This window comes from Dermacentor silvarum, chromosome 3, assembly GCF_013339745.2.
Source record: "Dermacentor silvarum isolate Dsil-2018 chromosome 3, BIME_Dsil_1.4, whole genome shotgun sequence".
NCBI classification, from domain to species: Eukaryota; Metazoa; Arthropoda; class Arachnida; order Ixodida; family Ixodidae; genus Dermacentor; species Dermacentor silvarum.
The window spans coordinates 134315008-134331357 of record NC_051156.1 but is presented as its reverse complement, the minus strand read 5'-3'; the positions used below and the strand labels follow the sequence as shown (position 1 = coordinate 134331357).

At 48.2% G+C, this 16350-nt stretch overlaps 1 long non-coding RNA gene across 1 annotated transcript; it reads left to right on the top strand.

The window, feature by feature from the left end:
• Positions 1-438: 438 nt before the first annotated feature.
• LOC125943994 (uncharacterized) lies at positions 439-9207 on the top strand. The gene is made up of 3 exons (XR_007466041.1): positions 439-569; positions 2210-2347; positions 9133-9207. It is a non-coding gene; the product is annotated as an uncharacterized LOC125943994 (long non-coding RNA).
• Positions 9208-16350: the final 7143 nt, after the last annotated feature.

The following is a 16350-nucleotide window of genomic DNA, read 5'->3' as shown; positions in this document are numbered from 1 at the left end:
TTACGTGGAATGCATTACGTGGTACATGTTCTTTGTTCTTATTGTAAAATTTATCGTTGTTGTCAGACGGCACATGCGGTTTTCATTTTCTATATTGTGTCAACGGCGCCACGCCAGCATTTTGTCCTAATTGCAACGAAAACTACGTGCTGCCTTGTTGCCATTTCTAACTGCATGACAGGGGTTATAACACTATCACCTAGCCTACTGAATCATAATATTGCGGCGGCGGTAGATAATTTGACCATTGTGTTTACTCCTGCGAACAGGGGACGCAAGCGGCAGAACCTTCGGGTAGTGGTCTTGTGGTGCCGAGCGTCGAGTCAACAACGCCCCGTCAATCGCTCAACATGCAAGAATCCACCTTGAAGCAGTCGGTTGCTGTGCCTGTCCCGACGACTGCTTCACCATCTGGTGGTGCAATTCAGGACGTATGCGCGACTGCAGAGTGCCACTTCGTGGCGCAGTGGCTGCGGCAGAAGTTGGACCTGGAAGCAGACCCGTGTGAAGACTTCTACCGTTTTGTATGCGGCACCTTCCAGGGGCCGGGAAGCGACGTTTACTTTCAGGTATGCCATGAGGAGCTATCTGCCCCGTTGCGCTATGTGGAGCTTTCAGTGGCACCGACTTGTTGCGATGTAGTCAGAAAGAAATTGAAATGTCTGCGCAATTGGCGCTGTAGAGCTGATGCGTCAGCCGCAGCTGCTGATAGGGATTGCCATGGGAAGCTCTCTCTATATTGCACTCTATACAAACCGAGGCGGAAGAAGAAAAATGCTGCATGGGACATGTCCTCGCCGTGGAAAACACATGCCATTTTCTGAAATCCTTTCGTACGGCGACATTTATTCTTTTATCGCTCTGATCTCTTCAAGCCTCCACTTTCCTGTGAACTTCTACATTGTTGGGATCACCCTACACCAGTCACTTCCTTGTATACGTTAAATAGAGCGCACGAAAGGACGACCCACATATCGCAAAAATAGCTAACCGAACTCGTTGCAGTCACTTTAATTTGTAGAAACGCAAGCAAGGTATTTGCGGTGGACACCACTAGATCTTGAACCACGCGCAACCAACTAGCCAAAACTTCGACGTAATTAAGTCGCTAATGAGATAGCCATGTGGCAAGTTTTCCAAACGAACAGCTGGCTTTCTTCTCGCGGTACCGGCTGCAAGTACGACCTTCACACAAGGGCGTCATTTGCCAGTTTTTTGGTTCGCCCTACATTGGCGAATTGCAAACTGCATTGAGAACGCTTTCTCGGGCGTTCACAAATACCAGGCAACTTCATTGCCGCAAGCGCGTTCATTTTCGAAATCCTTAAACTTTTGATCGGGTTGTGGTGAGATTAATACATTCATCGTGCCACTCTCCTTACTTTTGTGAGATTTTTATTGGTCCAAGCGCACTCTGTCCTCTTATCCGACTTCTTGGTGCTCACCCACGGTTGGAGCTCGTCGCGTCACGTCAGCAAACAAGACCAGTTTGCCGCACACATGAGAAACAGGCGCACAGGGTTCTCTATCCTGTCCCGAACAAACCAGGGTCAAGCGGTGAGTGCAATGATTGCACCCAGGCGTATTTATACTTTATAGGTTTCCATTTTTTTTCTTGCTTAGAAGACCATCAACAAAAACGACCGGAATTTGCCGCCTATAGAATCTATGTTGAGCACATTCCTTGCAAGTTAAACAATGGCCGACACCGCAAACGTTACTGCTGCTAATTTTATGTCGCGTGGCGGCACGTGCGACAGCTCTTGTAGAATGAACGTGCCAACACACGGGTAATGTATTCAATGAGCTACGTTAAGAAACATATCAATTTATCAAATTATTTATTAAAGTGGCAGTGATACTGATGGGCAGATGTATATGTATGTTTATTATCTCAAAAAATTACTCCCACGGTAACACAGAGGAAGTTTCAGGCTACAAGTGCCGCAGCTGTGAAACTCTATCAGGCCACTCTGTCCTATAGCATAACTAAGTGGTGTTGTGCTGCGCGCTGTAATGCTAAAAAAAAACGCGAGCATAAACTCATTTTCAGCAAGTGTGCCTGTAGAAACCTATGATTAGAGCACTAGCCCTTGATGCAGTACAGCGTCCACACGGTCAAGTCTACAGCGACTTGCGAAGTTTGAATATAAACGATATATTGTGTCACATTGCTCCACTCCCCCCCCCCCCCCCCTTCTTTTTTCAGACTACCCATGTTATGAAAAGCATCACAATAGGAGCTGCGTACGCCACCCGTGTTCCAGCCACTGGTCAGACTTCATGGCAAAAAGCTGCCGGCATGTTCCAGGCCTGTGTTTCCCTCATCGAGTCGAACCGCAGCGAAGTACGTGGAAATTGTACTGCACGAGAAGGGCAGATAACTTCGTGATGGAGTTCACTTTGCGGAAATGTGCTATGTCAACAAACATTTTTTAACACACTCTAATGTTGTGCAGCCTACTATAAAATAGCTCATTGGCGCGTTCCGTCCTTCATCGGGTATTTTTAAAGCCTGGTATTCTTTTATCAGAACCACATAAGTTTAGCTACATTATTGAACTCGAGGTCATTTTAGCGATTAAAATCTTTATCGATCTGCACTTCGCTTATTACATGGTGCCGTCGATAACGTTCTTTAGAAAATCGTTTAGCTACACGTGTGCACATGCAGTAGATTCAGGCATGTAGTAAGTAAAAAGTGGCGGAAAAACTCGGAGTTACAACAGTTTACTTATCCGCGAATACAATATCCCTCGTATACCCTGTACATAACCTGGCACACTCCGTGTTTTTTAGAACAATACTGTGGTGTCTCTTCAACCGCAGAAAGAATACGTACCAGTGAAATTGCTCATCAAATTAATATGAATAGTCTGCACTTTGACAGGATACAAATCATAAACCCCTGAAATTAGGCTTCATGTTTTTTTTCCGTTACACATTTCGCGTTGTCGGTGACCATGTTGAAACATATTCTTATGCTGCTCTTCCCGCACAAAGCACCGTGATTTATCCATTGCTATGCAAAATAGCACATATCCTCTGGATATCAGGATCCCTGGGCACCTACATTTCATGCTAATGTTTCTTAATATAGAGCGTGTCCCAGCTGTCATGTACGAAGATTCAAAATTATGCAAATGCCACGTAGCTGGAAAGAACAAATAAGGTTATGTAGTTTGCAGTCTGTTGTAGATACTCAGATATTTTTTGCATTCCGCCTAATTACATAATTAGACTTCATTTTTATTCAACTTCTCAAATATTCTGTTGGAGATAGTCAGATAATTTTTCGCATTCTGCCTAATTACATAATTAGACTTTATTACTCAACTTCTCAATTACATTTACATGAGAAGTCTTAATGAGAAAGTTGTAGAGCAACATGAAAAATTCCCGATAGAGCTTTCTGTTGCTGAATATGTGCTACATACAAGTATTTATCCGTGTGTGAAAGAAGCCAGCAAATACACGCAAAAATGCCGCGCGACTGGTCGCTCGAGAGACTTTGCCTGTATTCGTGGGTTTCTTTAACGCTCGGAAAAACGCTTTTATGTAGCACGTATGGAGCAACTGACAGTTGTATCGCGAGGCTTTCATGTTGCTGTACACTTTTCTCATTGACATTTTTCACGCAGTTATACTATTTGAGCAGCTGAATAATTAATGAAGCCTAACTATGTATTTAGGCGGAATGCAAAAAAAAATAATCTGAGTATCTGGAACCAACGGCAAACAAGATTACCTTCGTTCTGTAAACCTACATAGCATTGTCCTATTTTTAAATCTTGTTGCATCATAGATGAATACCCTGTATACACCACAGATAAGGTATACCTCCCGATGAAGTATCGCCGGAAATGCGAAAAAGAGTACCCGCTCTCCGCCGGGATCGAGCTCGGATCCGCTACCTGGGAGTCGGATACTTTACCACTGAGCCACGCAAGCGCTTGCTATCAGGCAGAAGAAAAATTCCATTTATACGCGGCCTATAGGCAGGCGCGCAGGCGCAGACGACCCGAGCATCCGCCAGTATGGTGGCGCCATCTAGTTAACGTGCCTGCAACCGCCACGTGCGACGAGATGCGATTCAGACGAGGCGCGCAATCAACGCTATCCCGATTTTAGATGTGCGCGACGTATTCTGGGTACCTCTTCGGTACACGTTATGGCGTCTCCTCGCAAGGCTACTAACCGCTGCTGAAGAAGCGAATCGTAGAGCTACGCGCGCGGCTACAACCTGGCATCATCGGGCTCAGCAGACCGCTGTCCAGAGAGCAATACAAGCCGCTGCTCGCCGTCGATGCCGGCCGGACAGTTCAGATCGTTCTCATCAAAATCAAGGCGAAGACACTTTGCCGCAAAGACCTTGTTGTGCGTGGTGCCGAAATTGGAGCTACTCTTGTGGCACTTAACCAGCTTACGCTGTGACTGTGGTGCGTGTGCCGCGCAGGCCTGTGACTTTTTTGACAACACGATTTACGTGGGCCTAAATGAATTGGTTTTGTCGCTGTCGTTGGTGCGGATAGCAAACGAAACGCAGTACTTGCAAGCTTGCCGAGCCGCCTCACTGAGACGGCCGGCGCTTGATTTCTGCCTGCGAGACGAAATGCCGTCGGAGCATTGCTTCCGATCAGCGCCAGTGATTTAGTACTGGGCGCTGCATTACGAAACATGCGCAAGCTCGAGATATTTTTTCTATTATGAACTATTTCATGTTAAAAAATTAGAAAACGTTTAAGCTTCGCCTTTAAGAGTAGAACACGATAGCGTTAACGGGACCTGTTCGCATCGCATCGTTCGCATACGGCAAGTAGGCTTCATTCACTGCAACTCTGAACGTGGGAAAGCCAGCCTACAAAGCCCAAGCTTACACTATTCCCCTTAAAGTCGGCTTCACTTTTCAACAGAAATGCATTGCTGGAAAGACGTTTTTCGAGGGGCAATATAAATGGTCTCATAATAAAATGTGAAGGCCCTAGCAGAATTTTTTATTATTTTGTTAGTTATGTGCTATTGCCCCGACGAGCGCGCGTGCACAAAATGAATTAGCAGGCGAAGTGCCAATTTGATCTGCCTTAGGGAGCTTGCATGTAGGCTCCCTAACCTGCCTAGAGTACGAGCGCCATCTGGATATCATTTTCTTAAGTAAAGTACCCAAACGCGCGGTTGTAGGTCTGGTAGAAATGCTGGAAAAGGGGTTTGTGTTGAGTTTCCTCGTAGCAGAATTAGGTTTTCTCGTACATTCAAATTACAATCCGACGCCGATTAGTAAACAATCTGACGGCGAATCCGACGCCGAATGGTAAAGCCGTACTTTACCATTTTCTGACGGATTTCACTATGAGAAATTCAATTTTTGTTCACCAATACCTTGCAGCAGGAGGATGACCTGCGCCGTCGGGGTGGTTGGGGATGATTTTCTCCGCCACCCGCAGACATCGCATGCCGACGCCGGTTGCCAACGCCGGATTTTCTGCGACACGGGGCCGCTAACACTATCGCGTTAAAACAAGCTGTAGCCGATTTCTACGTCGCCGTGAGCGGTGATAGAAGCGATTGCCTCGGTGATTGGACTGGCGAGGTACCGGTCCTACGGCGACGCCGCTTGTGTAGACCCGCGCAATTTAGCTGTTGGCCGCGGCCGTCCGATTGCTCTAACTTTGCACTTACACTGTACATTTTATTTCGTGCTCGAAATTTAATTGACACGTTTAGGCGCGTTTATGACGTCCACACTGAAATTAACACAGCTGTAACCATGCTGCCTGCGTATGTGAACGTGTGATAGGATATCTACACTGCAGTGGCTCATTTCGTTAGATGAAAATAAATTTGAATGTGACGTTCTTTTGATCTGCTCGCTCGACCTACATTCAAAGCTAACCCTAATCTGGGTTTTCCACCTGGGTTTTCCACAGTGCGGCAAGAAATTGTAATGACATGCCAATAACGATCTTAAGATCATATATAGGTGAGCTAATGTACGCCTCTCAAAATAAAAGAGAAGCTTAATGGTTACGAAATGTCTTGCGCATAATGGATTATCTGGTATCAGAATCCAACTTTCGCTTATTACCGCGGCGGCCCATTGCTTGCGACGGTTTTCATCAACCGGAAACCTATGAAAACTTTAGCCACTTGCGTATTTTGACGCAACTCAATTCGTCGACATACGGCGTTTCCTTCTTTGTAACATCACAGAATAAAGACAACACAGATGGTACCGTACAACCATCCGCGAAACCCAGCGGCTGCTGTGGTAGGCCCGACACGGGCGGCAGCTCGGCGGCGGAGTGCCTACCATGCTAAACTAAATTCTGACGACAACGCCACCGTATTTTCGTGACCTAGCGCCGTTGTGTAGGTCTATAGGAACGTAGAAAATACATGGGGTTGGCGAACTGGTATTTGGGAGGGGGCCAACCTAAATTTGGGGGTGATATTGGGGGTAGGCGAACTGAATTTGGTGTTGGGCGAACCCATATATGTGGGTGGGCCAACTCGAATTAGAGAGTGGGTAAACTAAAATTTGGGAGTGATATGGGGGTGAGCCAATCTAAATTTGGAGATCATACGGCGTTGGGCCATCCTAAATTTGGGGGTGATATCGGCGTGGTCGAACCTGCGCTTGGGTGTGAGATGGGGCTGGGCCAAATTTATTTTTGTGGGTTGGCCAACTTAATCAATATGACCCATGCTAAAATTGCCAGTGCGAGTTCCCTGCCGTTTCTGAATTAAAAAAGAATAACACAAATATCACATCTTGAAAATATCGAGAAATATTCATTGTTTGTCACGTTACAATGGTATACTACATCTAGTTTACTGGGCGCATGTGGTTTCAATACCCAAGGCACTTGTCATTGCAACTCCTTCTATGAAATTTTGAAGCTTTTTTTTCGAGTCCTAAAGTGCCCGTGCACTTCTCGCATCTACATGATGCTCAGGCGTGACAAAATCGGCATCGCAGCTGTTTTCTGATTTCTCCCGGGTAGTGACCGTGACCATCCACTATGATCGTAAAAATACCCATATACGTAGTAACGCCCTGAAGGCAGAGCAGCGGCCACGTTGACATTGCGAGTGTGGCTAAGGTGCCCTCAGTAGTGCTATTTCAATGACACCATTGTGGCGGAACAGTGTTGCAGGCTTCGCTAACCTGCTCTAAACGCAGACGACGTTCGTGGCGAAAGCATTGGGGCTGTCGTCGTCACCTTCCTCCTCATCCGTATATTCAGCAGTGCATCCGGAGCATCGCACATGCGACAAAACGGCTTCCTTCCCCCCCTCCCCCCCCCGGAAAAAAAAGCTCTGTACCCGTTCTGCAACACAAAAAGAAAATGCCAATTTGTAGCTGCTAGAGTCCACTGTTCTATATTAAGCACGCCAAACATTGAAGGTGTCTTCCATTCTTTAAAACGAAGCCGACATTTAGACAGTTTGTTTCTAACACGCTCAACGTATGTACACAGTAAACACTGCAAATGCACAGCGCAAATATATCTTTATCGCCCTATTGTACAGGGAAAATCTTTTTCCTGTAATACTAATTATCCTATATTTTTTAAATAAAATAATAAATGGTCGAGTTCATGGCGGGGACAGTTGGAATACAATGACCCTGTAGTAACGTCGGTCATCACTTTGCTTGGGTACAGTGTACTAGATGGCTGGGCACAGGCGGCTCTTTCTCCTATCATGTCACACGAGTAGCACATTTCCTTTCGCACTTAACTCTACGGGAATCACACAATTTTCGAGGCTGGAACGAAGCGTAGTCCGGGCGCTCACGAATGTGAAAACGTTAGCAGCGCGCACATCGACTCCGCGGTGAATGCCTCACACCGGCCTCGCGTTAACGAAGTTAACTAGATTCCACCACGAGGCGACGCACCTCAAAGATGTGCAACTCGGGAAGGAGACGGCCTGTCATAATCTCATGTGGGTGCAGGGGCGGAGGCTCGTTACCACGGCCATGGGCCATGCCACACACAGACACAAATAAGGGCAGACGGTTCTCTACACATCTCGACGGCCAGTGGCTGCACCCCACGGTGGACGCCGTGGTATCTACGCTACGCCGCAGACAGCTACGCGAAACAGTAGGTCAATTGCTCTGTGCACAGCAGCGAATGCGCGCTCGCACTTGTGCGCTCCAGCCTGGACGCGCTACGAGTATTTCCAGGCGTGCCCGGCTTTGCTTTCGAATATGTGCCTGGTCTCTTTGACAAGAGTTCCGACAAACAACTCACGACCTAAAAAAAACAAAAAAAAAAACACTTTGACCACCGTCACCCTTTGTCGTGGTTTCTGCCGCTACAACTCTGCGCTGCATGCACTGTTGCGACCGGGGGCCCGAAGATGGATGTTCAGGCACCATGGTAGAGTAAAAAAACGGGGGACTGGGCATGACATTCAGGAAGTTTTAAAGACTCGTTTGTATTTACATTTTATGCGAGAATGATACAGAACAGATGCTCAAGTTCAGGCTGCAGAATCTCTATCAACAAGCGTCGGTCTCGTCATTTAACACCACCGTTGTCCTGGTCATGTCACCTTCCCTCACTCCGGCGTTAGGAGATGGATGACATCATCCCTCGCCAATCCGGAGGTTTGCAGCCTTTTTCCTCCTAGGAGGAAAATCATCGCAATTGAATCATCACCATTGGAGATGGCTCTGACGAGGGCGCCTGCCTGTTTACCATTGTCGCGTTCTGCGCGAGCGCCTGGTTTGGCGGGGTAAACAGCCGATCGCAACAGCGCCTAAGACGAAGCCCTATCCCGGCAGCAGAAAGCGCAGTTCACTTGCTTCGCTCTTGCACGTCGCAGACAGGCTATTACCATTTACAGTCTAAAAACGGACCACGCAAAACTAAAACAGAATATTTTTCTTGTATCCTCCTAGGCATGTGAAGTGTGCGTGCTTCGTACTGTAAAAATAAACAGCAGACTTAGACCGATTCCTCAAGGAACTTCCCTTTTGATAACGCAATACAAATGCCGTTATGTGTTGTCTGCACGTTTCAAATTATGCTAGCAGCCCACAACAAGACGCATGACAAGACTCGGTTATTATTTTACCCACAGTGTTTCCTCTGACTATTAGCTGGCGTATGTTCCTCGCAGACGAGTGACCTTGTAGCATGGATGACTTCGATTGATTTGGACCTGAGCAACCAGGCAGTGCTACAGAGCGTCGACCCGAAAGAAATGATGGTGCGCTGCTCACTCGATTTCGGAGTCCACGCAATTATTTCCATCACATTTCTCGGAGTCTTCTTCTTCCAGAATAAGAGGGGAATTTTGGTGAGTCTACTTCTCTCCTATTCTTACGCGCTCTTAGAATCAAAGCTATATCGCGGCGTGCGTGTGTGTGCGTTCCATTTCGTGCTGATCGCGCCAATTTTTCCTGAACCGAATTCACGGCACACACCTGCCTTTCGCGATAATGACGGTGTCAACGAAACCGCGATGTCAGCAAACATCCGGCTCGGATGTGGCAAGTAAGAATGATGAGCCTGCTCCCATAACGCGTTTTCTTGCACTGTATTCGAAAACGTTCAATAACTACTTGATCTATGGAGTGCAAGATTTCACTCGGCTTGTGTACGCGCTCAACATTTGCTCAACGGCAAGTTGTGTATGAACGAAATGCAAGGTATTTTAAATGCCATCAATAATTAGGCACATTGCATACACTGGCAGTACCATTTAGTGCACAAAGAAACTTATATCAGCAATCAAGAAAAGTAGATCAATTTTTAGTGTGTAGAACTCTAGTTACACAAAGGCAGCAGTATATAATTTGTTCTGCCGACTGACGAATCATGCTCAATTCTTCCTCATGCGCCATCAAAACTAGGCGCTGTTAATAATGGTGCTTTGTTTATTTACCACCGTAAACTACTGTATTTTCTAACTGTGCATGTCATGCAGAAGGATACACTTCTGCGTTCATGCCTGAAAATCCTCATCCGCCACGGTTGATTCGAGGCTACGGGGCTGGCCTGCTAAGCACGAGGTCGTGGGATCGAATCCCGGCCACGGCTGCCGCATTTCGATTCGGAGAATTGCGAAAGCACCAGTGTACTTAGATTTAGGTGCCCGTTAAAGAACCTAAGGTTGTCCAAATTATTCCACAGTCCCCACTACGGCATGCCTCGTAATCAGATCGTGGTTTTGGCACGTAAAACCTCATAATTTAGTTTTATTTTAATTGAAAGCCACTATCGTGGACAAAGTCCAATTGCATTCTAGCTGCAAGCATTCATTTCAGAAGCAGCGGCGTGGGAAGCGTTATACGGAAGTTATCAATTGCTAAGCAATTTTCTTGTTTGCTTCTGGCATTCACCGCGTCCAAGTTCTTTCGAAATAAGTAATTAGCGCAGCAGCTCTCCCCGTTCACGGTACGTTTCTACGCTTGCTAATTTGCAGGTCGTGCCGTGTTCTACAGTAGGCATTGTTATGATGCCAAATAAGTATAAGGGCTGTGTCAAATGCATGGCGAAATTCGGTGTAGTCACCCGCGTCGTAGTAAAATTTGTCGATGTCTGGTCGTATCTCCTGGCAACTATGCTATTTCAGTCTCTGAGATACGGAAACCCTATTGCTGTTCCACAAGTGATCTGGGCTTTTCACCATAAAAAATGTCGCAGTTTTGGCCGAAAGGCGAAGCGTCACTTGCGATAGCAAATTAGTACAGAGATCTACGGAGTAGGGATCGTAGTTTTATCGGCCGCATAAACTTGGACACATTCGCTGACTAACCGAATCAACAAGCGTGGTGTCAGCGCGCACAAGCAAGCATGAATAGATCACACTCGATGAGCGCAGACAACCACTGTGAAAACGCTGGCGTTTGACAGTGTTTGTCAAACACCGCAGCAAGCGAAGATTCGTGCTGTCTATCGCTTGAACGGAAATCGAGTGGCGAAAGGACAGCGCATACAAAAGTCAGAGCCGTGTGCAGATCACTTTCAAGACACAGTGCGCACGACAGCCCGCACCGACGCAAAGTACAAGTACGCAGTTCCTGGCAGAGTAGAAGCCGCGCACCCTCCCTCCCACGCTGCGTTCCCACTTTCCTCCTTTCGCGTGGGAGATTGCGTCGCCAGTTCCCCTTGCGCCCGTTTCAAGATACGCATTTGGTGCCGCAGCACAGCGTCGCCCTCCCTCTCCCTTCCTCCCATACCCTCATGGCCTTTCGCGCGACGGAAAAAGTCACGTTTGCTCTACGCCGTGCGTTCGCTCTCCGTGAAAGCGCGCGTCCCGCGCGCGCTTTCACCCGCACATACCGCACGCGGCGACAATTTTATCGCCCTTGGACTTTATACGCAACCTCACGGCGGCGACGGCGATGCCAACGGCACAAATCTGCTTGAAGTGTCTATATAATTGCTATCGCAATAAAAAACAAGTGGAGTGTAAATGTGCTTTATAAATATATCTCGAACTATTTGCAAACACGCTGCGGCAGCCCAGTGGCTATGGCGTTGCGCTGCTGTCCTATAGCGGTAGCGGGTTCGAATCCGCCCATGGCACCGGCATTTTCATAGGAGTTACACGCAAAAACGCTAATGTACATAGGCTCAGATGCACGTGACACAACCACAGGTGACGAAAATTGTTCCGTGCACCCCACTACTCCGTGCCTTATAATCATATCGTAGTTTTGGCCCGTAATTTCTATATTTACAAGCAATATCTTGATTTTTTTATATAAAGGAAATGTTATCAGGCACCTTGAGCATGGAGATGCGACGAATTACCTTTCGTGACGTGGGCCTTGCACATGTATATGAAAGTAGAATTTATTTAGGCATAACAGTAAAGAGGTCATTAAAATATAACGACCAGGCGCTTCGAAGCTTCGGTCAATGTCACTTCAAAAGTTTTCTCATTTGATTCGTGACAAAAAGTCGCTGTTGCGTACCATACTTCTGTAATACATTGCAAAATAAACGGCAGCAAATCCATGCCCCTCCCCTCCTACTCTCCCGTCTCATGCACGCGCCGCCGCGTCCTTCCAGTTTGTTCACGAGAAAGTAATAGCGACAATCGCAATCGCTGCGTATACAGCGGCAACCAGAAGGCGGCGGAAATTACGCTGTCACTGTGTAATGATGACTGCATGTGAGCTGGTTTATCAGGTGATTCTGCTTCGATATGGGCGTGCAACATGGAACTGTTAACAGCATCACGATCCCCTGTTCTCTCGCAGCTGGCTTACAGCGAAGAAGACGCGGAGTGGCAGTCTTCGCAGAGAAAAGTTCCGAAAGAGGAGATGTTGGTTTATTACATCCAAGTTCTCAGCTTGTACGGCTTCGATTTGAATGAAACCTACAGACTCGCTTCCCTCATCAGCAAATACGAGAGAAAGCGTGAGACATTTTTCGTTTGTAAAGCTCTTCTGGCATGAGAACAAGTTGATCTCAAGTTGTTTTCCAAACCATGCAGAGCATGTATTTGCAACTCAATTTTTACGCTAAAGTGGTTTGAAAAAAAATGCGCCGACCAAACGTAATTGCGAATTTATTATTAGCGGGGGCTTTCGGCCGACTAAAAAATAAACTTTCGAAACACATTCGCTATTTGTGAGTTCGGGGGCAGAAGCTATTTCTTTCTTCAGAAGTGTTACATCTACCTAATCATTTCGCATGAAACACCGTCATTATTTCGAACAACGTCTTTCAATGTCGCATTGAAAGACGAACTAAGATAACGAGGGACCACATCCTCTTACCGGAAGTGATTCCGCAAGCATTCCTACAATTATGTCTTAGGTATTAGAAACTTCGCACCAATTTTGTGTTAATTGCGCACGATTCACGAAAGAACATGAAAGACTTTGCCAATCTAATATGTTTAAACTATCAGCTTGTTTGCGGCGTAACTAAGGTACATTGTGTATCCATATACCTTCTTCTTTGTAAATGCCTATTTCTTGCTGATTTCAGTTGACAACCTCTACTTAAACAAAACCGCCCAACAATCCACATACATGTTTGGAAGTATTCGTGCTATGGGACAGAAGACAAGACCATACGTCAAGGGAGGTGCGTGCAACATATTCAACTATATATATATTGCAATGGGGATGTTTGCCTAGCAGCACTCGATCTAGAGTTTCAACGGTAGACCGAAACAAGTCTAAGGGAACTATGGCGAAGCGGGCGAGCAAGCGTCACTTGTATTCTTCTTCCTTCACCAACACCGTGGCCCACTGCCTTCAGTACAATCACTCCCCACCGAAAGAGGAGCCATCCTGGCGACCTAGGGGCAGGAGAACACAGGGAGGTCGTGGCACTGCTTTAGGCGGGAGACGTGGACAATTTCCTGGCCAGGACGACGCTGGTCGGACGACGCGTCCATCGGCTCGATGAGGTAGTTGACTGCGGATGTTTGTCGCAGTACCCGATAGGGACCGTGGTACTTGGAATGCAGCTTGGAGGAAAGGCCTGGTGGAGTAGACGGCACCCACAACCAGACCAGCGAGCCGGGAGCAAAGGATGTAGCCGTAGTGGACGCATCGTGATGATGCTTTCGGCGCCACTGGTCCTGGGATGTGAACGAGCGAGCGAGCTGGCGACATTCTTCGGCATATGCAGCCGCTCGGGAAACAGTCGTCGACTCCGAAGCATCCGGCCGGTAGGGTAGAATTGTGTACATTGTGCATGAAGGTTCGCGTCCGTAAAGAAGAAAGAAAGGTGAAAATCCAGTAGTGCTTTGCGTTGCAGTATTGTATGCGTATGTGACGAAAGGCAGAATCCGATCCCAATTTGAGTGGTCAGATGAAACATACATGACCAACATGTCGCTAAGGGTGCGATTAAAATGCTCTGTCATGCCATTAGTTTGGGGATGGTATGCCGTGGTAGTGCGGTGAATGATGCGACACTCCTTTAGCAACGCTGTAATGACGTCAGAGAGGAAAACGCGACCGCGGTGGCTTAGTAATTCTCGAGGTGCTCCATGCCGTAATATCAGGTGCTGAAGGATAAAACTAGCAACGTCTTTTGCTGTGGCAGATGACAGGGCTGAAGTTTCTGCGTACCGCGTAAGGTGGTCGATAGCAACAATAACCCAGCGGCTGCCGCTGGGAGTGCTGGAAAGCGGACCATATAGGTCAACGCCGACGCGGTCGAAGGCTCGAGCGGGGCATGGTAAAGGCTGTAAGGGTCCGGCAGCATGTTGAGGAGGCGTCTTGCGGCGTTGGCACAGGGGGCATGACCGTATATACTGACGAACGAAACGGTACATACTGCGCCAGTAATACCGAACCTGGAAGCGAGAGTATGTCTTCAATACCCCAGCGTGGCCGCACTGTGGGTCATCGTGGAAAGTGACGCAGATGTCGGAGCGAAGGTGTCGGGGAATAACAAGCAACCACTTGCGGCCGCTGGAGTTGTAGTTGCGGCGGTAAAGCACGTTATCCCGAATAATAAAGTGTGTGGCTTGGCGACGGAGCGTCCGAGAGATCGGCGCTGGCGACCGGCTAGACAGGAAATCTAGAAGCGAACAGATCCATGGGTCCTTGCGTTGCTCTGATGGCATGTCGGAAATGTTGAGGGCGAAGGCAGCGCAGGCGGAAACAGACGAGCAGATAGGATCAGGTGACAGGTGTGACCGGGAAAGAGCGTCTGCGTCGGAATGTTTTCGGCCTGAGCGATAAACAACACGGATGTCGTATTCTTGCAGGCGTAATGCCCAACGAGCGAGCCGACCAGTTGGATCTTTGAGTGACGACAACCAGCGTAGGGCATGATGGTCCGTCACGATGTCAAAAGGGCGCCCATACACGTAAGGTCTGAATTTTGCGACAGCCCAAATAATGGCCAGACATTCCTTTTCAGTAACTGAGTAGTTCGCCTCAGCTTTAGTAAGGGTGCGGCTGGCATACGCTACGACGTACTCATCGAAGCCATTCTTGCGCTGTGCAAGAACAGCGCCTAGTCCGACACCACTAGCGTCCGTGTGAATTTCAGTTGGAGCAGATGGATCGAAGTGGCGCTGTACTGGCGGTGAAGTGAGAAGGCGGCGCAGTTCTTGAAACGCGTCGTCACATGCCGGGGACCAGTCCGGTAGCTCAGAACGGCCGGTAAGAAGCGTGGTCAAAGGGGCGATTATGGAGGAAAAATTGCGGACGAAGCGTCGGAAATATGAGCCTAAGCCGATGAAGCTGCGAAGCTCTTTCAGGGTAGTTGGTTTGGGGAATGCGGACATGACACTAAGTTTCGTAGGGTCCGGGAGGATACCGTGTTTTGAGACCACATGACCGAGAATAGTAAGCTTGCTAGCGCCGAAGTGGCATTTCTTCAAATTTAGCTGCAGTCCTGCAGCGGTGAGGCACGCAAGGACTTGCTCGAGGTGGCTGAGGTGTGACGCAAAGTCGGTAGAAAAAACTACAATATCATCTAAGTACCAAAAGGCACGTGTTCCACTTCAGGCCTCGGAGAATGGTGTGCATCATTCGTTCAAAAGTGGCAGGCGCGTTGCAGAGGCCGAAGGGCATGACGGTGAATTCATATAGGCCATCAGGTGTTACAAAGGCTGTCTTTTGGCGATCGGCCTCTGCCATCGGCACTGGCCAGTACCCGGAGCGCAGATCCCTCGAGGAAAAGAATTCCGCGCCCTGTAGGCTGTCCAAGGCATCGACGATGCGTGGCAGAGCATAGACATCTTTGCGCGTTATGCGGTTAAGGCGGCGATAGTCGACGCAGAACCTTATGGAGCCGTCTTTCTCTTTAACGAGGACAACCGGAGATGCCCAGGGACTGTTAGAGGGCTGGATGATGCCACGCTGCAGCATGCCGTCAACCTGCTGGTCGATGATCCGGCGTTCAGCGGCCGACACACGATACGGACGCTGGCGCAAAGGGGTTTGTTGACCGGTGTCGATATGGTGAACGACTACTGACGCTCGACCCAAGGACGGTTGGCCAATGTCGAATGAGGCCCGAAAACGCTGGAGGAGCTTGATAATTTCCGCGTGCTGGACAGGTGCGAGTGCGATTCGACGGCATGAGCGAAGACGTCCACAGGGGCATCGGTCGCACCAGGAGGAGTGACGGCGCAAAGTGGGAGGGATGCCGCATCGTCAAACATGGTAGCCGGGAGGACGCAGTCGAAATATTCAGAGCTCCCCAGGCACTCGCCGCGTAGTATGGATGAAGGGCACGCGGAAGGATTGCACACGTAAAGGGCAGCAGAACCGCCGCAAAATGTGACGATAGCAAAAGGAAGCAGAAGGTTCCGACGGCTCGCACAAGAGGCTGACGGCGTAAACAAAACAGATAAGTTCGCGACGGTCACACGACACAGGGACCAGAGCGGCTGAAAAAGGTG